This window comes from Miscanthus floridulus, chromosome 3 (assembly GCF_019320115.1).
Source record: "Miscanthus floridulus cultivar M001 chromosome 3, ASM1932011v1, whole genome shotgun sequence".
Lineage (NCBI taxonomy): Eukaryota > Viridiplantae > Streptophyta > Magnoliopsida > Poales > Poaceae > Miscanthus > Miscanthus floridulus.
In genome coordinates, this window is record NC_089582.1 from 72,169,326 (window position 1) to 72,194,136 (window position 24,811).

Consider the following 24,811-nt stretch of genomic DNA (forward strand, 5'->3'; position numbering starts at 1 on the left):
TTTGGCAAGAAATGGCTCGTCGAACTCCCGTTGGTCATTTGGAGCCTAAGGAACACTCCAAGCTAAGCCATAGGGTTCACACCTTTCTTCCTGGTCTATGGAGCCAAGGCTATCCTCCCCACTTACTTGGAATATGGTTCCCCAAGGCTACAGGCCTACAACGAGCAAAGCAACCGCACCACCCGCAAAGATGCCCTCGACCAACTAGAGGAAGCCCGAGATGTGGTGCTACTACATTCGGTCAAGTACCAGCAAGCCCTATGGCGCTATCAGGCCCGGCGCATTTGAAGCCAAGACCTGAAGGTAGGCGACCTGGTGTTGAGGCTGAGGCAGGGCAACAAGGGCCGCCACAAGCTAACCCCACCGTGGGAAGGACCATACATCATCGCCCAAGTGCTGAAGCCCGAGACCTACAAGCTAGCCAACGAGAAGGGCAAAATCCTCACCAACGCTTGGAACATAGAACAGCTACATCGCTTTTACCCTTAAATTTCCAAGCATTGTACACATTGTTTCTCGAAATACAATTAAGAAGCGTTCTTCAGTTGTTCTAATTCTTCGAGAAACCCCCCGAGCCCATCGTGGGCCTCGGCATTATGATAACATCACAAGGGAGACATGGCTCTGCTTCTGTAGAACTGAGCCTCCCTCGGGGGCTAGACGGGGGACTCCCCCCTAAGTCCCACACACCATTTTTTAATCGTTTTTCGAAAAAAAAAATCCTACGCCAAACTCTCTAGCATGCTCTAACGAATCGGTTGTGAAAAACCCAAGGACCGAAAGTCTGTCTCAGGGCTAGAAGGCCGGTAGAGTCGTGAGACGGCCTACGCCTCCGGGCTACGGCACTCCCTCACCACCTTTCGCCCAAGGGGCGGCTTAGGTTCCAAGGAGGTTTTTTGCAAAAAGAAATCTGATCAGAGACAACAGAGGGTAGAGGCTCGGAAATACAAGAAAAATGATTAAGAAGCACGATTACTTTAAAAAAGGCCTCGACGGCCACTAGCGTTATGATACAAAGTTAATCCCTATTCTATTTATATGGCCTCTTGGGCCCAAGTCAAGGCTCAGGGCCTCCAGCATCGGTGGACGACGGGGGGGGCCACCTCCTCTTCAAACAGCTTGGCTAGCGCCGTGCCGGGGCCCTTTGCCGCCTCCATTAGCATCACGACTGCCTCGTCGGCCTCCTTGTCATCATCAGGCAGGACATAGCCATCACTAATGGCTTGGAGGTCAACACCGATGTAGTGTGAGGCGATGACGGCTAGCGCGCGCTTAACACCCATGTGCAACGCTCCTCGGAGCCGCTCGCGCACTTGGCCGCTCAACACAATCAGGCGGCTCTCGAGGGAGCTGCCCAACTAGACCCCCTCGACTTCTAGGGCCTTGCAGGCGGTACGGGCGGCACTCTTCAACGTGTCGTGCTCCCTGATCTTGGTCTCGAGCACCGCCTGCACCGCAGCCGAGGCCTCGGCTGCCCGGGTGACCTCCTTCTCCAGCTCTGCGCCAAAAGAAACGGAATGGGGTTGAGTGCAAAGGAAAACAAGCCAAATATGGGCGGAAGCCTACGGGACTCACCCTTGGCCTTCTCCTTCCACCGTCGGGCCTTGACCCAAGCGGCCTCGGCTTTCTCCTTCTAGCACTAGGCCTCGACCCAGGAGGCCTCGGCCATCTCCTTCAGGCGCTGGGCCTTGGCCCGAGAAGCCTCGGCCGCCATGGAAGCCTCTCTTCCTAGCTCTGCATCACAAGAAAAGTGAATAAAATGAGGAGAATAGGACTCACCCTTGGCCTTTCCCCTCCAGACCACAGCCTCAGTCCAGGAGGCCTCAGCCACCGTAAGGGCCTCATCCAAGGCACCTTTCGTTAGCTGGTGCGCACTCTGCTCTACCCCTAGCTGCCCAGCAAGGACCTTGCCCGAGGTCATCGCTTCTCCAGCTTGGGACCTAAAGGCGTCGCGATCGCCAGCCACCCGGGCCAGCTCCTCCTCCAACTCCTTGACCCACGCTGCCAAGTGGGTGGCCTGCTCCTGAGCCATGGCTGCCTCGGCCTTCGCATCAACACAATGAAGATGGAGGTCCTCCACCTCTGCGCTCCACATCGATAGAAGCTCGTTGGCGCCAGCAAGCAGGCCCTTCTGTCGTTGGAGCTGATCCTAGACGTCCCTCTCCCGCTGGAGAAAGACCAACTTCCCGAGGGACCGGGTCTCGAGCTCCTGGGTAAGCAGAACAGGGGGCATTCACTATAAGAAAACTCAGAAAAAGACGACACCGCATGAGAAAAGAAAAGCGTGAACCTGGGCGACTCTGAGCAGATCGTCGGCCACCACGGACAGCGCCATCCGTAGTGACCGCTCCGCCAACTAGTGGTATTACTCAAAGGTGTCCCAGCGCCCATCCTCGGCCACGTCCTCGAGGGCAAACAGAGGCTCCCCCTTAGGGTCATCCCGGCTCTACCACAGGACACACGGGTGATCCCACCTGTGGGGCTCGGGTCATACCCGCACGAGGGCTGAGCTTCCCTCGCCCGGGGTTAGAACCGGCTATTCCACGGCACCGGCCACCTCGGCGTCGACCACCTCCTACGCCCGAGAAGTATCGTCGGAGGAGATCGGATAGACCTCTACCTCCCGGGTGCTCTCAAGTAACGGCAGTGGGCCTTGGACCAAGGGTGCCACCGAGGCCTCCACCGCCTTCATCTCCACTTCTTGGGCCGACGGCTTCGCCGCGATCATGTCGGCATTGGTGGTCCCAGGGGCTCCGGCCTCCGCCATTGTAGCCTCGGTGGTCCCAGGAGTTCTGGCCCCCACCGCTGTGGCCTCGGCGATCCTGGGCGCCCCGACCTCCGTCCCATCGGCCTCAGAGGCCCGGGGGGCCTTGACCTCGGTGGCCTCAGCAACTGAAGGCACCTCGGTCCCATCTGAATCGCAAGCCTCGGCCTCACGGGGCGGAGGCGCTCCCTCCCTGTTTGTGTCGGGGTCGCCTCGATAGCCCCTCCTAGGGCGGCCGGCTCCTTCGGGTCAGCCCTCGCCGACGCCGCGCCACGTTGTATGGCGGCTTGCGCCTCCGCCGCCTAGTGGGCGGTGGAGCCGGGGCTCACCTTGAGCGCCTTAAGGGGCGCCAAGGTGAGCACCTCCGCAGGTCGCTTCCGGCTAAAGACAAAACACTTATGGGGTCAGCACAAGACCGAAGAACGAATGGAAAACATTGCGACTCTACTGAAAATATGCTTACCTCGAGCGGGGCTACAACCGCTTCGGCACGGTGACCCTCCTCTGCGAAGGCGGTGGCGGTGGCAGAGGCATGACCTCTGTATCTACCGGTGCCGGCCAGTCCTCGATGGACCCCAGTGCCCCCTTGGTCCTCTGCGGGGGCAGTTGCGTCGCCCCCGCCGCCACCTACTCCACCGTGGCCATTGAGCCCACTAGGCTGATGGCACCCTTTCCCAGCACCCATGCCTCGGGCGTGTCGGCCTTGGCCCTGGGGCAGGCGATTGCCGGCCCCGAGGTGGCTCCTCCTCCTCCCCTAGGAGCACTGGGCTGCTTGCTGATGCCCCAAGCACCATCTCCCCGATGTTGAGGAGATGGTCTAGGGGACCCCACCCCACCTCGCTCTCCTCATCTCCGCCCACAGAGTCTGCCGACAGCGACGACGATGGAGACGACTCCACCAGGAGACCGTCCTACCTCTACTGCCGGTGGTGCTTCACTAGTTCCTCGCGCGCGAGGATCTTCCTCGTGCGCTTCACCACCTTGGCGTCCTTTCGCCTCTTCTGCGCCTCGGCGTGCGCCTAGTTGACCACCCACCGCCTTGTGTCCTTGGGAACGGGCAGCGGGGAGTCTCACACGTCCCTCATCCCCTACAGGAATGGCGAACACGGATAAGGGAACAAGAAACAATGAGAAACAGAGAGGCCTCGAGGGCTGCAGCGGCGCGTGACTTACCAGAAAGAGGAACCCTCGCGATGGGCGCATCGTGAAGGGGGTCAGGCCACCGCTCCTTAGCTTCGCCTCCACCATCTCCCTCACTCGACGAAGAATTTTCTCGTCAGAGAGGGCAGAGGCAGACATCCAGATGCCCTCGATCGGCTCATCCGGCCTCATCTTGAATAGGCGCCACCGCCGAGCCATCAGCGGCAGCACCCTCCAGCGGTGGAAGGCGTCCACAACCACAGCCGCAGTAAGGCCATGGTCCCACAGCCTCTCCAGCCCCTCCAGGAGCAGCTACAGCTTGGGCTGATCCTCCCTCGGGACGCCATACTTCCACCTCTCCGGGCAGCTCCCCACGATCCGCTCGGTGTAGGGGGGAAGTCCACCGTCGTCATTGTGAAGATAGAACCAGCTCGTGTACTAGCGGCGATTGGTTGATGTGAGCTGGGCCCAGATGTAGAGGTGCTGATGGTCCTGGCGCACTTAGAGAGTGCAGCCACCGGCCCTCACCGCCTTCCTCGTACCTGACGTACCCGTCGGCTTGGTGGTATGCCCCGCCCGGAAGAGGTGGAGCCATAGCTCCCAATGGGGAGCAATCCCCAGATACCCCTCGCAAACGGCGATGAAGATGGCCGCCTACGTAATGGAATTGGGGTTGAAGTTGTGGAGCTCCACACCGTAGTAGTGCGGGAGCGCCCGCATGAACCGGTCCGCTAGAAGGCCAAGGCCGCGCTCATAAAAAGACACAAAGCTCATGACATAACCGTTGTGGGGCCTCGGCTTCGGCTCGCCCGATGGAGCGATCCACTCCGGCCTATTAGGGTCGGTAACCGGACGAAGAAGTCCGCCGTCGATGAGCGATTGAAGCATCTCCATGGTGACGTCGGACGGACCCCAAGGGTCTGCCTCAATGACAACGACGTTGCTGGCCATGAGCACGGTGGAGAATTTGACTATGGCGGTGAGTCTCTCCCCCTCTCTCCCTCTACGCCTCACCCTTCTCCCTTCCTCTTCCCGGTGCTCTCTGCTCTAGCGACAGCTCAAGGGCGGCAAAGGCTAATGCAGGCAAGGTAAGGGGGGGAGGGGTGAGGCTCGTCGTGTATTTATGCACGAAGAAGGTGAAACAAACGGGCAACGAAATCGGGGAAGTTTCCCTCAGATCCGGCGTAGTTAATCCAGATCCGATTTTACCGCCCATGTGCCCACCTTTTCCTCATTAATCGCATGAACAGTTATGTTCCATCCGCTAACACGACGTCACATCCAACCGCTGCAGCGGTAGGCGTCGTTCTGCCTCCCTGAGAAAATTGCCTCAAAGGGCGCGCCTGCCGTTGTCAAGCCACTGGGGGAGATATCCCCCCCACCCTATTCCTTTCAGACGAAGGAACTAGGTGTCGAGCCCGTTACGGTTCAGGGGTTCGAAGGCTGGGCCCCTAAGGGTTTCGACAGCCGCCCTAGGGCAACAGAGTCAAGGACGACCACGAGTGAGCCCATATGGATGCAAGGTTGAAAGGAAGAGCACCTCGGGTACATGTCAATTGTTGGGAAGATCACTTGTTTCATGATCATCAAAGAAGCAAAATAGTGTTGTATTATCAACCACCGAAGCCGAATACATATTTGCCGGTAATTGTTGTGCACAAATACTTTGGATGAAGGCCACTTTGAGTGATTTTGGAATCAAGTTCAAGAAAGTGCCATTGCTATGTGACAATGAGAGTGCAATTAAGTTGACCAACAATCCGGTGCAACATGCAAGAACAAAGCACATCGATGTCTGCCACCATTTCATAAGAGATCACCAACAAAAAGGGGATATTTGTATTGAGAGTGTAGGTACCGAAGATTAACTTGCCGACATATTCACCAAGCCATTGGATGAGAAAAGGTTTTGCAAGCTAAGGAATGAGTTGAACATATTAGATTTCTCAAATATATGTTGATGCACCCCCACTCATATGACATGCCTCTCCTTCGAGCAATCTAAGGTAAAAGTTGATTGGCATGGCATACATCCTTGCTAAAGACATGTTTAGTGCATCTAGTCATATTTTCAATCTTATTAGGACCTTTCAAGTGGTTCTATTTTATTAGGCTCATTCATGAAAATCAAATAAATTTGATGTTTATATGGTATCACTATTGCTTCTATGCTTGATTTGATCTAGTGATAGCATATGACATGTTTATGGGCTTGTAAACCTAGTGTATGATCTAGAAAATGAGCTCTAAGTGTTTAACTCAACATGGTACAAGATAACCCTTATTTAGAGGTGTGAAGAAGCTTGTCCTTGGATCAAACCGAGTTAAATATCTTTGGCATATATTCTAGTTTGAACCAAATTTGAGAAAATGATTCTCACCCCATCGATTGGCATTGATAATCTCGACCCTACAAGTAATACTATCTATATTTAGAACCTTTGTGGTCATTGATAACAAAGGGGGAGAGAAACAAAGATAGTAGCAAAGATAGTGAAAAAGGGGAAGAAATAGCATAAAGAGAAAGAAACATATGATATCTTGATATACAACATAGGGGGAGAGATATGACAAAGGAAAGGGATCAACTAAAATTTTGAGCACACAAGTAGGAGGAGCAAGCTCATGAATTTGAATGTGCATTTCATATGTTTGCTTGCATGTCACAAGTATTAAATTTAAACATCCATGCTTGTGTGATGAATGTTAGTTGTAAGATTGAATGATGAAATGAAATCACTAGATAACTTTCATTTCCAAGTAAGTCTTTACAAGTGGTATCTTTCAAAAGTATATTTCTAAGTGATATTGAGCTAACCATGGTGCTAAGGATGGTATATTGGTGCACTCCGATTGGTATCACGCTTCAAAGATCCATCTTTTATACCTTAGCATCATTTGGTAGACATTGACTCCTATATTTCCTATCTAAGCATATGTGTAAGCTTCAATACAAACTCTTAGCACATATGTAGGGGGAGCAATTGCTACCATTTGGGGTTCATGAAACTTGTCAATATCCTTTTACACATGGTAAATATGCTTGGACAAGCAACATGGATTCAATTGAATTTTAATTCATATCTTTGTATAAGGGTTGTCATCAATTACCAAAAAGAGGAGATTGAAAGCTCTAGTTTGGTTTTGGTGAATTGATAAAACCCTAAGTGCTAACCTAGTTTATCAAATGATCATGATATAGGTAGCACACTCCAAGTTGCGAAGCAAACAAAGATCATAGCATGATGATGATGATACCATGATGATGATCAAGTGCTTGGACTTGGAAAGAAGAAAGAGAAAAACAAAAAGCTCAAGGCAAAGGTATAAACCATAGGAGCTATTTTGTTTTGGTGATTAAGACACTTAGAGAGTGTGATCACATTTAGGTTTGATAGCCATACTATTAAGAGGAGTGAAACTCGTATCAAAATACGGTTATCAAAGTGACACTAGATGCTCTAACTCATTGCATATGCATTTAGGATCTAGTGGAGTACTAACACCCTTGAAAATGTTTGTGAAAATATGCTAACACATATACACAAGGTGATACACTTGGTAGTTAGCACATTTGAGCAAGGGTGAAGAAGACAGAGGAGATGCCAGCGTCGATCAAGTGACCGGACGCTGGATCTGAATGCACCGGACGCTGTCTGCCTACGTCCGGTCACGCTAACCTGGCGGTACAATAGCTAGGGTATACCACCGGACGCTGGACTGTGTCCGGTCGAGGTGGACCGGACGCGTCCGGTCGAGGAAAAACGGATTTGGACCCTTACTGTACTCGACTGGACGCTGTGGCTCCAGCGTCCGGTCAGTTTTACCAAAGCATTCGGTCAGCACTTAGCCGTTGTGATCTGATGATTCAGTTTTAACTAAGAGTGACACGTAGCATAAATCAGTGGACCGGACGCTGAGTCCAGGGTCCGATCAGTATGACCGTAGCGTTCGGTCAGAGCGCGGTGTGCCCAGTGAAGGGGTACAACGGCTCTATTTCGTGGGGGCTTCTATTTAAGCCCCATGGCCGGCTATAGCTCACAATCTTTGGCCATTTTTATTGACATAGCAACCTTGCGAGCTTAGCTAAAGCCCTCCCACTCATCTCTATCATTGATTCATCATCATAGTGAGATTGGGAGTGAATCCAAGTGCATTGCTTGAGTGTTTGCATCTAGAGGCACTTGGTGTTCGTGTTTCGCTACGGATTTCGCTTGTTATTCTTGGTGGTTGCCGCCACCTAGATGGCTTGGAGCAGCGAGGATCGTTGAGCGGAGGGTGGTGATTGTTTCCGGCTCCGATCGTGGTGATTGTGAGGGGTTCTTGATCTTTCCCTAACGGAGAGCCAAAAGGTACTCTAGTGGATTGCTCATGGCTTGTGTGATCCTCATCTTGTGTTGGTTGTGCGGCACCCTATTGAGGGTTTGGCGTGTGAAGCCAATTAGCGCGTGAACCTCCAAGTGAGTGAATCGCCACAACGAGGAGTAGCTTGCCGGCAAGCAAGTGAACCTCGGTAAAAATCATTGTGTCCATCCTTTGATTCTGAGGTGATTGGTCTTCATTGTTATTCATCCTTGTGATTGATTGGTTCACTCCTTGACACGGCGGTATAACCCTCTTGATCACTCTTAATACTTTACCGCAAACTAGTTGACAAGCTCTTTAGTGTAGCTAATTGTGAGAGCTTGCTTGCTTGGTTGGTGTGGCTCTTTAGTTAGCCTTTGAGAGCACACTAACATAGGGTAGTGTCATAGCTATTGTGTGAATAGACACTATCTAAACTATAATTGTGGTAGGTGGCTTGCATTTTAAGTAGGCTAGCGCAACATTTGCTTCGTCTCATAATTGTCTAACTATTTTGTTAAGTGTTGTTGTAGAAATTTTATTAGGCTATTCAACCCCCCTCTAGCGATTAGGACCTTTCACCAGGGGAGGGAGAGGCCGCGGTGCCGGTACGGGCGAGGGCGGCTGGGCGTGGGCGTGGGCGGCGGGGGGAGGGAGAGGGCACGGGCGGCGGCGGCGGTGCGCTGGTCGGCCGAGGCGAGGGAGGTGCACGAGAGAGGGGAAGAGAGAAAGGATTGGGGCCCATACATAAGGCATCTCGACGTCAAGATCTACGGTGTCGAGCTCGGCGCCAGGGTTAATGGCGCCGAGATGCCTGCCAAATCAGCGTCACGTCGGCTTCGAGCCCAAGAGGTCGCCAAGACGTGTAGCTAAGGGTCCAGATTTTAAAATCTTACATCTAAGAGTATATTTGTGAAATTTTTTCAAAAAATAGCTAAAAAATAAAAAATTCGGTCTCCAAGACGTGCAGCCACTGGCTCTAGCTGTGTCAACACCCAGCGTCTCCATTTTATCAAACCTCATCTGTTTGGTGGCTTGTGTTTATCTGAAATCCTATCTGTATTAGATAGAGTCTGTACAACCAAATAGATGCCGTGCCGTGCCGTGCGTGCTCGGTGCAGTCGGTACTCCTCCCCATCCTTCTCGTATCGTATCTGCTGTTGTCAACTAGCTTGTTTGCTCGGTCGTATTTGGTTTATAAGTTATAGGTTATCAGCCAATCAACAGTATTTTTTTCTCACACAAATTAACCAACAGTACTTTCAATCTTGACTTATAAGCCAAACAAGCCTAAACCAACCGGGCGTAGTCAGCCTGCCCCGACCAAAAGAAGAAGAAAAAAAGTGTGCCTGAACAAACAGGTAGTGGCACCCTACAAGCAAACCCAAACTTGTCTCTCACCTAATAATCCTAGAAAGCACATTTCCATGGCAATATGGCATGATCGTACTCAAAACCAGAAGAGCCTCTGTTTACATTAACAAATAGGTTGGCCGTTGGCATGGAAATGTGCTTTCCTTCAATTAAATACAGATGCATCATCATTAGACTCAAATCATTCTGAAACCACCCCTGTAGTCCGTCGAAACACCGGTGGTCAATAGCCCATACGCCATAGGCCTCCTCAAATTTCAACAAATACGGCAGCACTAATTATCATCATTACGCTGTTTTTAATCCTTATCCGTGATGGTGGGTGGAGATGGAGTGGAGTGTGGACCTAAACAAGAGCAAAGTAAAGAGGCGAGAGGAAGGGCAAAACGAAAAAGCGAGGGGGCACACAGGCACAGCTACAAGGGGAGCTCTGGAGGCAGCCAGGCCTGTAGTTTCGGTGCCAGTGGTGGAAAGTGGCAGCTCTGATCACATTCCTACACCACCACGGGTCCACCGTCCAACTGTCCTTGCGTTGCGGTGCACGTTTTCCTCCCACTACTACTTCATTATTATTGCACAAATTGAATCCCACGCCTTCCCTTTCTTTCCCCTTCTCTCACCCTGCTGCTCCTACCGGCTGGCTGCCGCCGCTGATCCCTCTCCCCCTCTCTCTCTTACCACAAGCCCCAATTGCCGGTGCTCCACTTTCTCTCACCCCATTGTTGCCTGCTCTCTCTCAGAGAGAGGAGGTGGGAAAGAAAGATGGCTTCTTGGGAGTGAGTAAGAATCACATGATGCAATTACCTCCATCTTTCTCTCTTCTCTTTTTGTGGGCGGCATATTCTTCTCCTCCGCCTGTCTAGATCCTTCTTTCCTCGGCCCGGCTTAGCTTCCAATCTCACCAACAGTAAGTTGCTGACCACGGAGCATTTCTTCAATCGGGCCACTCTCTGGTAAGGCAACCAGCCAGGCACAGCATACTTCTATTCAAGAATCTCTGTTTGTCCGCGTCACCATCTTGGTTTTGTTCCTCCTCGTGACTGATTCGTCGTTCTGAATCATCTCTTTTTGTCTAATTGGTTTTAGCGCAGGTTCCATCGGGTTTTGATGCAAGAGTAGAGGACTTGGCAGGCTGTTGTTACTGGTGGTTGGAGAGCAGGACCAATTTCTTGGCGTGTGCCCCTCCTTTTTAGCCAGATTGAGGACAATTTCAGCCAATTTTGTAGGAACCCGTAAAACCCATCCGGAGATTTTTTTTTCTTGCGCGTCCCATGATTACGAGCTGTGGCTGGACAGTGCCTACGCTCTGGAGTTTTAGTGCGAATTGTTACCGGTTTCAGTCAATTTTGATCGAGCCCAGGGAAAGTACCAGTTTTGGGAGTTCCAGCTGGTGCTGCTGTCTGCGTTCTTCTAAGGCAATCAGTGGGGAATTTGTGTTCCTTGGTGGCAGATGGGTTGCTCCAACTCTAAAGTGGACAATGAGGAGCCCGTGAGGCGCTCCAAGGACAGGAGGCAGCTCATGAAGCAGCTCGTGCGCCGCCACCCTGAGCTTGCAGCTGCACACATTGCATACCTGCACGCCCTCCGCAACACAGGAGCCACCCTCCGGCAATTTGTGGAGCTGGAGTCTGCATTGTCACAGCAGCCTCCCGTAGAACTTGCAGCGCCGCCCTCACCTACTCCACAGCAGCCGCCTCCTCCTCCTGAACCCTCAGTGACATCCTCATTGCCACCCTCGCCACACCCCCCGCCGCCTCTCCCTTTTAGTCCAATAACCACCATTAGGAAGATGGAGAAGAGAGATAATGAGCTGCCACCACCACCTCTGGTTTTGAGTCCAATAAGATTAAGAAAGAGGGATGATGGGCTCCATGGGGGTGATTTTACTGATGATGATGATCAACGGCGGAGCCACGTATTGGCCATAGAGGGCTCCGGCCCCCCTTGCCCTGATAAAAAAATGAGGATATATGCTGTGGATGTGCAAGCTCCGCCGTGCTAGCTAGTGCAAAGCTGCAGGACTGTCCGAGCAAGCAAGTTAGTTATATAATAGTAGAGATGCAGTAGTAATAATAGGAAAAAGTCTACTTAACTCTCCACCTTTTATACTTGGTCTACTTCACCCCCCAACTATGAAACCGTCTGTTTTACTCCCTGAACTTTCTAAAACCGTCTATTTTACTCCCAGCGCGGTTTTTTGACAGCGGTTTTGCTACAGTAACAGCGTGTTTGCTACAGTACCTGTGGTTTTGTATTTCCTTTTTATTTATTTATTTTCGGTGAATTTTTGAAAAATCATAGAAAAATCATAAAATGAAAAATCTAATTTTATTGGACTCCACATGAGTAGATCTACATAGTGAATATATAATAAGGTATGCTTTAGTACAAAATTTTTACTGTAGCCTTAAATTAATTGGAAAATCTAATTTTTTTTGTAATTAATTGGAATAATTCATAGCTACAGCTTCTATGGTCCAATTGTGGTGAAATTTTTATGGTACGCTAATTATTGTATGCTTGAACTATAGTAAAAATTTCGTACTCATTGGACTATGTATAACTTAGTTATAGATAAATTCTAATTAATTACAGACAAAATTGAATTTTCCAATTAATCTAAAGCTACAAAAAAAAAAATTGTACTAAAGCATACCGTATTATATATTCACTGTGTAGATCTACTCATGTGGAGTCCAATAAAATTAGATTTTTCATTTTATGATTTTTCTATGATTTACTATGACTTTTCAAAAATTCACCGAAAATAAATAAAAAAAAGAAAATTCAAAACCACTGCCACTGTAGCAACCCGCTGTTACTGTAGCAAACCGCTGTCAAAAAGCCTCCCAGGGGGTAAAATAGACGGTTTTAGAAAGTTCAGGGGGTAAAACAGACGGTTTCATAGTTGTTGGGTGAAGTAGACCAAGTATGAAAGGTGGGGGGGTTAAGTAGACTTTTTCCAGTAATAATATGAGTATATCCGTGCCAGTAATAAATAATACACTTGCAGCAGAACAACTAGCTGCTCTCAAGTGGTAGTTCAAGGATGCTACAGTATAATTGGCCCCTCCTTAACTTTGATTCACGCTCCGCCACTGATGATGATGACACCGACAGCTGCTCAACTCCTCTACCACCACCCCTGCCACCCGGCATAGATTGGGAGGACTTGGATCCCTACAATGTGCGCCCCTTGAGTTTCCCATCTCCATTTGCTGATAGGAACGATAAAGAAGTGGCCTTGCAGGTTACTATGGACAATGATCCTGAGGTAGACACAGAATTTGATGGAGAGCAGGATGAAAGTGTGCTTGGCAATGATGACGGCGTTGTGGATAGGGTCCATGTGAATCCAGCCAAGGGTAGGGCTCTGGGTGATGGCAACTCTTCAATGGTGAGCTGGGTGACAAAGGATTCAGACTCTATGGCGGTGCCTTGGAGGAGTAAGAAGTCACTTGTAGAGATTGTTAAGGAGATTGATGAGTACTTCTTGAAAGCAGCAGCAAGTGGAAATGACGTTGTGGTTCTTTTGGACTCTGGTGATGGGCGGCCTTATGCCTTAGAGATAGAGGCAAAGAAAGGTAATATGTGCCCATGTACTATCATTATGTACGTATTTTTGATATTTCTGCTCTAGAATCTTCTTTGTTTGGGGTTGCCGTGTCAATGCTCTTTTGGAAAAGTCTGCGGATCATTAAGCAAAATAGTTTGATATTTGGTGTATGAAAATGTGTTCTATCATGGAAAATGAAATTGACGACAAGATATCTATCTAGAATCCATCTACTAGTTTTGAAATTGAATTGATTAATGTGTCTCCATTTCATGGTTTGATCTTTTTGACAATATTAATTCATATCACTGTTCTGCTGTTCTCTAAGAATCAACACTCAAAAGTGTGAAATGTCCTGTTTGAAACCATTGTAGCATCCTCAGAAGAATTGCAAAGCAGATCTTTTATACAGAATCTGTCTTAATTTGTCCTGTTTAGGAGAAGTTACTTCGGGCTTATGAATGTATAATCTTTATTTGATTTAGTTGTTGTATATGGACCTTCTGGTCTATACACTGTTTGGTTCTCCGATGCTTTTTTTGTGTAAATGTATTGCAACATCCATGGAAAGTGACCGATATTAGAAACCATTTCATGATCAAGTGCTTCACTACATTACTCTGTTACAGTGGAGTAAAAATGAAAGGACAGAAGCATTGTCTTTCTTGCTGTTCAGACACTCCTGAATAGTATTTTTTGTTTCCAGGTGCAGGAAAAAATTCCAAATCTGCAAAGGTTTTCTCCACGCTTTCTTGGAGCTGGTCTTTGAAATCTCAGCAGGCTAACAGCGAATCCTCAGTTCTAAATTCTAGTGATTCCTCTGGATATGGTTACCATGGCAAGACGCTGGAGAAGCTTTACGATGAGGAGCAAAAACTCTACAAGTTAATCAAGGTGAACTCTTGGACTAGTAGAATAATTGGCTGTTAGCTACAAATTGATGAGTCAATTTATCTGTAAATTATTTCTTGAGCAGTGTTTTTTTTTTTTTGGTTCTATCAACAAGAGAGCACTTCAGCATGATGGCAAAATCGTTAAATATTTCCACTTTATTGCTTTACCAAAAGTGAACGCATTGCTGATTATTACTATTTTTATCTTGCAAGGAGGAGGGTTGTGTTAGGCGTGGCGAGCCAATGTAAAAACTTAGCCACTTTAATGGAGATGAAACCCGAAAGAAAATGGGTTATTTGGATTCATGCCATTATAATTTTCGACGTTCGGAGAAACGTCATTATTATTCGTCTATTTTGAAACATGCCATTACAATTTTTCGTTTCCTACAAATATGCCACAAAATACGTATGACACGGCCTGGGCCCAGCTGCAGCGTATACGAAGACGTATACTTCATCGCAGCCTCTCTCCTCTGTCACTGACACGCGGGGCCCACATGTCATCTTCTTCTTCCTTCTCTCCTCATCTTCCCTTGCTAAGCGCGTCTATGGCGATGGCGAGAAGCAGCAGCAGCACGCTGCGAGCAGCAGCAGAAGCACGCGGCCGAGCGGAGCTCATGGCCTGGGCGGCGCACGGAGGACGCGGCGCACGGAGCTCGCGGCCGGTGCGGAGCGGGCGAACTGGAAGGCGCACGGAACACGCGGCCGGGCTCGCGAGCGTGAGGGCGAGCTACTGCAGCGGGCGTCCGGCTCCGTTGGTCGGCACAGCAGGGTCGTCGGCTGGCGGGGTAGGCAGCACATCCAGCCCCGTTGGTCGGCACAGCAGGGTCATCGGCTCCCCGGCGGCAGCGGAGGGGGTCCGGCGAAGTCGGCAGCGACATCCGGCTCTCAGATATGAATGGCGACGAGAAGAGAAAGGAGGAGGCTTGGGTGCTGAAGCTCACCGGCGGCAACTGCTGTCCTCCGGCGAGGTGGTGGTGGGGTGCTGCTACGGTGGTTGGAGCTGCACGGGCAGTAGAAGGCCGGCGTGGAGGTGGTTCGCCTCTGTGCGGTTCGGCTGGAGCAGAGGGCGACGAGGTCGGTGCCGAGCGCGGACAGGCGACGAGGAGGTGCTCCTGGCCGCGAACGGAGTGGAGGAGGCCGCGGTCGTGTTCTGCTGTTCGGCGAAGAAGAGGAAGGGCTCGACCTCGGGTTCGGGTTGGCGCTCGTCGGGGCACCGTGGCGAGGACAGATGGTGGAGCTCGGAGGCGGAGGAGGTTGCGGATGCCGAGGCGAGGTCGCGTGGTGGAAGGAGCTCGTGGAGGTGTTGGACGCTGACGCCGCGGTGTCCTCCCCAGGAGCGGTAGCGAACAGCAGAAGAGGATGGAGCCGTAGAGGGTGAGGCCAAGCAGGCGCCATGGACGACTGTACTTGAATTGCCGGCCGCCATGGACGCCCGCGAGCAGGCTGCTGCTTCTTCTCGCCATCGCCATGGCCGTGCTCAGCAAGAGAAGATGAGGAGGGAAGGAAGAAGAAGATGACATGTGGGGGCCACGTGTCAGTGACAGGGGAGAGAGGTTGTACGTTTTCGTATACGTCTGCAGCTGGGCCCAAGCCGTGTCCATACGTATTCTGTGGCATATTTGTGGGAAACGAAAAATTATAATGGCATTCTTCAAAATAGACGAATAGTAATGGCGTTTTTCCGAACGTCGAAAATTATAATGGCATGAATCCAAATAACCCAAAGAAAATCGTTGGGGCGTAACCCTCTTAGCGACGCGCCATATCGGAACCCGGGTATGGTGTTAAATGGGCAAGGGCCGGGTCGTCACCCCCGTGACGCGCCGTGTCGTGATCTGGGCATGGTGTCAAGTGACCAAAGATCGGGTCGTCGCTTCCTTAGTGGCGCGCTACATCGGCGCCCGGGTGTAGTGAAAAATGAGCAAGGGTCTTCGCATCTGAGTCGACGGGTGCGAAGGGTAAGGAAGCTAGTCGAACCAACTAGGATCCGTTTAGGTAGTTGGAATGTAGGGTCACTTACAGGTAAGTTAAGAGAATTAGTTGATACCGCGACTAGGAGGCGTGTAAATATATTATGCGTTCAAGAGACTAAATGGAAGGGTCAGAAGGCGAAGGAGGTGGACAATACAGGTTTCAAGCTTTGGTACACAGGGACAGTCGCGAATAGAAATGGAGTAGGAGTTTTGATTGATAAGAGCCTCAAGAATGGTGTGGTGGGAGTGAGAATTATTACTATTTTTATCTTGCAAGGAGGAGGGTTGTGTTAGGCGTGGCGAGCCAATGTAAAAACTTAGCCACTTTAATGGAGATGAAACCCGAAAGAAAATCGTTGGGGCGTAACTCTCTTAGCGACGCGCCATATCGGAACCCGGGTATGGTGTTAAATGGGCAAGGGCCGGGTCGTCACCCCCGTGACGCGCCGTGTCGTGATCTGGGCATGGTGTCAAGTGACCAAAGATCGGGTCGTCGCTTCCTTAGTGGCGCGCTACATCGGCGCCCGGGTGTAGTGAAAAATGAGCAAGGGTCTTCGCATCTGAGTCAACGGGTGCGAAGGGTAAGGAAGCTAGTCGAACCAACTAGGATCCGTTTAGGTAGTTGGAATGTAGGGTCACTTACAGGTAAGTTAAGAGAATTAGTTGATACCACGACTAGGAGGCGTGTAAATATATTATGCGTTCAAGAGACTAAATGGAAGGGTCAGAAGGCGAAGGAGGTGGACAATACAGGTTTCAAGCTTTGGTACACAGGGACAGTCGCGAATAGAAATGGAGTAGGAGTTTTGATTGATAAGAGCCTCAAGAATGGTGTGGTGGGAGTGAGAAGGCAAGGAGATAGAATTATCTTAGTCAAGCTTGTCGTTGGTGATATGGTCTTGAACGTAATTAGTGCGTATGCCCCCAAGTAGGCCTCGACGAGAGTGCTAAGAGACAGTTCTGGGAAGACTTAGATGGCCTAGTTAGAGCTATACATAGTAGTGAGAAGCTTTTTATAGGAGGAGATCTTAATGGGCATGTAGGTACTACAAGCGCAGGTTTCGAGGCAGTTCATAGAGGTTTTGGGTATGGTAGTAGGAATCAGGAGGGGGAGGAAGTTCTGGACTTCGCGGTAGCTTTTGACCTGATGATAGCCAACACTTTCTTTAGAAAGAGAGAATCTCATCTAGTGACCTTCAGTAGCGGACAACACTATAGCCAGATTGACTTTGTCCTCGCAAGAAGAAAGGACAAACGAGCATGCTTGGATTGCAAGGTGATACCAGGAGAGTGTGTTGTTTCTCAACATAAGCTTTTGGTGGCAGATTTTCGTTTTCAGGTGCGTGCCCGGGATAAACAAGCTAAGATTGAAAGAACAAAGTGGTGGAAACTAAAAGGGGAGACGTTAGTGGTATTTAGGGAAAAGGTTATCAAAGAGGGCTCTTGGAAGGAAGAAGACATAAACAACATGTGGGACAAGGTGGCAACCAACATTCGGAAGGTAGCCTCAGAGGTGTGTGGAGTAACCAAAGGAAGGGGACGCGAGGCTAAAGATACTTGGTGGTGGAACGAGGAAGTCCAAAGGGCTATTAAGGAGAAGAAAGAATGCTATAGACGCTTGTACCATGACAGGAGTGTGGACAACATAGAGAAGTACAAGGTGGCAAAGAAGACTGCAAAGCAAGCTGTAAATGTGGCAAAGGGTAGAGCGTACGAGGATCTTTACCAACATTTGAGTACGAATGAAGGAGAGAAGGACATTTATAGGATGGCTAGGGTTCGTGAGAGAAAGACACGGGACTTCAACCAAGTTAAGTGCATTAAGGATGAAAGGGAGCATCTTTTGGTGAAGGAGGATGAGATCCGACATTGATGGCAAGAGTATTTTGACAAATTGTTCAATGGTGAGAATATGGACACAACCTTTCAGTTGGATGACTCTTTTGATGGCACAAATAGGCGCTTTGTGCGGAGAATCCAAGAATCTGAGGTCAGAGAGGCGTTGAAAAGGATGAAAGGAGGTAAGGCGATGTGACCGGATGATATCTCAATCGAGGTGTGGAGATGCCTCGGGGACATAGCTATAGTATGGCTAACCAAGCTGTTCAACCATATTTTTCGATCGAACAAGATGCCTGATGAGTGGAGAAGTATATTGGTACCGATCTACAAGAATAAAGGGGATATTCAAAGTTGTACGAATTACCGGGGAATTAAGATGATGAGCCATACTATGAAGCTATGGGAGAGAGTTATCGAGCATCGCTTGAGAGCAATAACGCGGGTCTCTATGAACCAATTTGGTTTCATGCCCGGAAGGTCAATCATGGAAGCCATTTTCTTAGTAAGACAAGTTATGGAGCGATATAGGGAGAAGAAGAAGGACCTACACATGGTTTTCATTGACTTGGAGAAGGCTTATGATAAAATACCAAGGAATGTTATGTGGTGGGCTTTGGACAAACATAAAGTCCCAACGAAGTACGTCGGGCTCATTAAGGACATGTACAATAATGTTGTGACTAGAGTTCGAACAAGTGATGGAGACACGGATGACTTCCCGATTAGGATAGGACTACATCAAGGGTCAGCTTTGAGCCCTTATTTGTTTGCTTTAGTGATGGATGAGGTCACAAGGGACATACAAGGGGATATCCCTTGGTGTATGCTTTTCGCGGACGATGTAGTGCTAGTTGATGAAAGCCGGACAAGAGTGAACCAGAAACTGGAGATATGGCGGGAGACTTTGGAGTCCAAAGGCTTTAGACTCAGTAGAACTAAAACTGAGTATATGAGATGTGACTTCGGCACTGCTACTCGGGAGGAGGAAGATGTTAGTTTGGAAGGTCAAGTAGTGCCTAGGAAGGATACCTTTCAATATTTAGGATCAATGCTACAGAGGGACGGGGATATTGATGAAGATGTTAGCCATAGAATCAAAGCAGGGTGGATGAAGTGGCGGCAAGCGTCTGGTGTCCTATGTGACAAAAGGGTACCACAGAAGCTAAAAGGCAAGTTTTATAGGACGACGATTAGACCTGCAATGTTGTATGGTGCAGAATGTTGGCCTACGAAAAGACGACATGTTCAACAGCTAAGTGTCGCGGAAATGCGTATGTTGCGTTGGATTTGCAGTCATACAAGAAGGGATCGAGTTCGGAACGATGATATACGTGAGAGATTAGGGGTAGCGCCAATTGAAGAAAAGCTTGTCCAACACCGGTTGAGATGGTTTGGACATGTGCAACGGAGACCTTCAGATGCACCGGTGCATAGCGGAATCCTAAGTCAGGATAGTAACGTGAAGAGAGGCAGAGGAAGACCGAAGTTGACTTGGGTAGAGGCAATAAAAGGAGACTTGAAAGGATGGAATATACCCAGAGACCTAGCCTTAGATAGGAGTGCTTGGAAGACAGCTATTCACGTGCCTGAACCTTGATTGCTTCTGATGGGTTTCAACTCTAGCCTACCCCAACTTGTTTGGGACTTAAAGGCTTTGTTGTTGTTGTTATTGTTGTTGTTGTTGTTGTTGTTGTTGTAAGGATGAAGAATTTGCAAGGCTCCAGTATAAGAAACATGTCTCAGTGCTACAAAAGCTAGAATCAGGGGAGCATGATAGACTGCATGCGGAAAGAGTTCGGGATGCTATTGAAGAACTGCAAACTAGGATAATCTCATTGGAGGAAGCTGTGAGTTTGGCGTGTTTTTCCATATCAAATCTCAGAGATGAGGAATTATATCCTCAGATTATTGAACTATCTGTTGGGTAAGCTCCAAAAGTTAGCTAACTATATTACTAAAAAACTGCTATTTTAAAATAAACATCCACTAGTACTTGTTCTTGTATTAACATTAGCATATAGGGCGTGTTTGGCATGGCTCTGGAGCTGAACTCCAGCAACTCCAGCCAATTTTCCAGCCAAACACCCCAGCTCTAAAACTCCATGAAGCTGCCAACTCCATGGAGCTGTAGTGCAAATGGGAGTGGAGTTTTGGAGCACCTCTTTTGCAGCTCCAAAACCACCCAATATGAACCTCCTCGTAGAGTTGGTGGGTAATTACCCACCAATGCCACTGGTTACACAGAAAACGGTTCGTTCTTTCTATTCTCCGTCTCCTTCCCGACACAACCTCTGCCTCATCCCGCCACTGCCGACCTGCCGCCATTCACACTCCCCCGACGGCTGGAGGGCGCATCCCCGCCACCACCCCCACCTTCCCCGTCCGTGCCGCAGCCTATGCCGTCCCCGTGCGTGCCGGCCGACCTATTCTCACTCCACCATCCGCCACTGCTCCCACCTCCCCGTCATCCCCCACCCTGGTTGCGAGCTCGCGTCTCCGGTTCCTCGCCGGACGCCAGTGGCCAGCGGTATTACTGCTGGTATCAGAGAGGGTCGATCCTCGGTGTGGGTGTGTGACGGCGCAGGCGGCGGTCGACTTGGGAGCTGTTCGGGAGCACTCAGGGGCGGCAACTTCACCTTGCCCTTCAGGTGTTCGACGAAATGCCTACTTGCGGTTCTCAGAGCTGGACGCCCCCAAATCGCGTCTTGGAGGTCACCATCCACAAGGAGCAGGTGCCGATATGTAACAGAACATGTTCGTCAGGTTTTTAGTCCATTTGGCGATATGGAGCAGGTGCAAGTGTTTGTGGGCGTCCAGGTGAGCCCAGTGAGCCTGATGCTGCCCTTCAGGTTTTTAGTCCATTTGATATCCAGTATGGTGTGCCCAGTGAGCCTGATGTTTCCATGGTCAAGGGCATCGCCACGGCAAGTTCATCATCGTTATTGTTTCCTTCTTCTACTGTTATCAAAGCCTCCCTCGATGACCTCAGTTCTGATATTCTACCTATGGACGCTGCTGCAAGTGGAGCACACACAAAGGCTGCTACTGGTATGGAAGCACAGAGAGGTATCAATGCCATTTTCCTGCCCGTCCTGGATGTCGTGAACTATTTCCTGCCCGTCCTGAAATGACATGTAATTTATTATTATTTTGGACTCCACTGCATGTACTTTCATTTCATATTTGTGAACCAGGGGCAAGAATGGCAATCTACCCTCAAACTCATCTTTTCTGGAGCTGGGGACACCCTCCCAGCCAAACACCCTCATCAGACAGCTCCAACTCCATCTAGAGCTGGCTCCACCTGGAGTTCTGGAGTGGAGCAGCTCCACCTAGAGTTGGAGTCATGCCAAACAAGGCCATAATTTCATTTGGAACTCCCAGATATGGCTTATTAACTTGTATAAGTCACATGGTGAGTGTTGTCATACTGGAGCTTTTTTGTAATTAGAATGTTCGATAGTAGTTACCTCATGCATAATGTGACTTTTGTCTTGGAATGTGCCCTTGGATTAATAAATGAATGCATGTAGCAAGTTATCATTGCAGCTCAGTGTCAATGCCTCAGACATTACAATTTTTTATGCATTTTGAGTCTTTATACTATTTCATTCATGTTACCTTGTCTGAACTTTCTTCTCTTGATCTAGGCTTGTGCATATGTGGAGAAACATGTACGAGTGCCATCAGGTCCAGAACCATATTGCCCAGCAAGTTAGTCTCCTTGGCAACATACCTGGGAGTGAACCAACAAGTGACAGTCATTGCCAGGCAACATCTCAGCTGGAAATTGAGGTGTCTGGATGGCACAATGCCTTCTGCAATCTCATCACATTGCAGCATGAATACATTAGCATCCTTAACCAATGGATTAGTCTCACAGGCTGCCTTCCAGATGATGGTGGCTTAATGAGAAGTTCATCTGGAATCCGTAGCCTCTCCGAGGAACTCCAGCGTGATCTTGACAGGCTACCAGAGAAGGTATGATAGATCCAACTTGCCCTTTTCTTCCCATTGAAACCCAGCTTTCAGCAACTTTTGGTTAAGGATATATAATTTTTCTTTGAATAAGAAACCTGTGGCTTATTCATTATGAACTGAAGGACTACTGTATTCTTTCAAGAACTTCGTTGTGCTTACCATTTAGCTATTTTCTCCCCTCTTTAAAAGATGACCCTTATTTATACAAACAGGTAGCAGCTGAAGCAATAAAGACCTTTATGTCAATCATACACTCTATAGTTGTACAGCAGAGTGAGGAGCGCCAACTAAAGAAGAAGTCAGATAACATGGATAGCAAGTTCCAGACCCAGTTAGAGAAACACAGTGAAAATGCAATGCAAAACTCAGCCCAGCCTCCAAATAAGAATCACTATTCAGTATCAAAGAATGAAACGAAACTGGATGCATTTGGAAAGCAGGTTGAGGAGGAGGAGAAGGCCAGATACCTAACCTCTGTGAGAGTAAGCCGAGCCATGACACTGAACAATCTGCAGACAAGCCTTCCAAATGTGTTCCATGCTCTGGTGGGATTCTCAGGATTGTGCGTGCAGGCATTTTAAGGTATCAGCAGATGCAGTGAAGTTGCTGTTATTCACTCGGGAGCGGCTTCACCTGCTTTTGCTCGCGACCTTGGTTCGATGACTGTGATTATTGATTGTAAGTAGGCAAAGTATAAACTGGTTCCACGTGAATACCCTTCGCATCTGATGTCCAGAACTTGAGTAGTTTTCAGCGGATTATGTGAAGTCAATATAGGCATAATAGTCTTGAATAGATCACAAAGTCTCAATTTGAGAAGAGATGGTTACCTCAGTGGTAGAAATATGAAGTATCATAAAACATATGTGGCTTTAAATTCTAGAAAGGATTTATGCAGACTTAAAATTCTCATGAAATGATAATTCTACTATGTAACGCCCCAGAGTCCAAACGGCTCAAATCCACTCTACACGCTGAGCGAACTATATTTACCACCATCCCGCTTACGCTTTCGTCCTCGCTTTGCGTAAAAGGATTAACCCGGGGATGGACTCTAGAAGCCTTATATGTTGGTCTATCCCGACTGCACTATCTATAATATCTCATTAACTTGCATATGGGCCATTATGGGCCAAATTTCAAACCGAGCCGGTTGTCATATACACCCCCCTCAAAGGAACCGACGTCCTCGTCGGTTCAACACACCCACAACCGGGCAAACGATGATCAGGAACGTTTCATCTTAGCACATGCAACCGTGCGCCCAGTGCCTGAAAGGTCTTAATATGGCTAGAGGGGAATGAATAGCCTATTTAAAAATCTACAAATCAACTAGAGTAATTTGATTAGTATGACAAATAGCAAAATACAAACTTGCTCTAGCTCTACAAGGGTTGCAAGCCACCTATCCAACAATTCTAGTTGCAATGATTACTAGGCATACAACTTGCAATGTTACTACTCACTAAGAGCTATCAATCTTGCTACTCTAAAGAGCTCCACTAGATGAACTTAAAATAACAAAGCAAGCTCTTAATTATAATTACACTAAAGAGCTTGCCACAACTAGTTTGCAAGAATATAAATGAGTGAGTATGATGATTATACTGCCGTGTAGAAGAGTGAACCAATCACAAGATGAATACTAAATCAATCACCGAAAGAATACCAAAGGGCAAGAGACAATCAATTTTTCTCCCAAGGTTCACGTGCTTGCCAGTACACTAGTCCCCGTTGTGTCGACCAACACTTGGTGGTTCGCGCGGCTAAGAGGTGTTGCACGAACCTCGTCCACACAATTGGACACCGCAAGAACCTACCTACAAGTGAGGTAACTCAATGACACGAGCAATCAACTAGAGTTACCTTTTGGCTCTCTGCCAGGGAAGGCACAAGACCCCTCACAATCACCACGATCGGAGCCGAAGACAATCACCAACCTCCGCTCAACGATCCTCGCTGCTCTAAGCCGTCTAGGTGACGGCAACCACCAAGAGTAACAAGTGAATCCCGCAGCGAAACACGAATGTCAAGTGCCACTAGATACAATCACTCAAGCAATGCACTTGAATTCTCTCCCAACCTCACAATGATGATGAAACAATGATGGAGATGAGTGGGAGGGCTTTGGCTAAGCTCACAAGGTTGCTATGTCAATGCAAATGGCCAAGAGAGTGAGCTTGAGCCGGCCATGGGGCTTAAATAGAAGTCTCCATGAAATAGAGTCGTTGTACCCCTTCACTTGGCACAACACGGGGTGACCGGACGCTCCGGTCGCCCGATGTTTGCCACGTGTCATCGGCTTCAAACGCTGATCGCCTGATCTCAACGGTCAAGTGATGATCGGACGCGTCAGTTAGAAAGTGACCGGACATAGGACCGCAGCGTCTGGTCGTTTCTAGTAAGGTTCTAAACACGAAATTTCACGACCGGACACGTCCGGTCATGCTCGACTGGACTCACCCGGCGTCCGGTCACTCAACGTTTCCTCTGTGCGTCTTACGTCAGCGTACGTCAGCATTGACCGGACGCACCCTGCCAGCGTCCGGTCACTCTTCGCGCCAGCGTTCGGTCACAAGACCGAGACGCGTGCTCACTATTGCTACTGACCGGACTCTGAACCCAGCGCTCGGTCACTACACCACCAGCGTCCGGTCACTCTATGAACCCCTGTCTTTTTTGTCTAGGGCGTCGGTGGCACCATCAGACTGTCCACACTCTACGGATGGACACTCATGAAAGGTCCTTGTGTAGTTTTGGTAATTGAGGGACAACCTAGGTGGACTAATTGTGTTTATGTGAGATACACAGGTGATTAGTCCACAGATACATATATGTAAGCAACATATGCCATGAAGGTGAAAATGACTTAGAGATGTTGCAAAGCTCACACATGTGATGATGAAGGAGCTCATTGAACATAAGACATGGCATTGAG

The 24,811-nt window shown here is 48.9% G+C and overlaps 1 pseudogene; it reads left to right on the forward strand.

Annotated features, from left to right (window-relative positions):
- The first annotated feature begins 10,107 nt into the window (after positions 1–10,107).
- Positions 10,108–22,620, forward strand: LOC136543884 (protein ALTERED PHOSPHATE STARVATION RESPONSE 1-like; annotated as a pseudogene).
- The last annotated feature ends 2,191 nt before the right edge of the window (positions 22,621–24,811 follow it).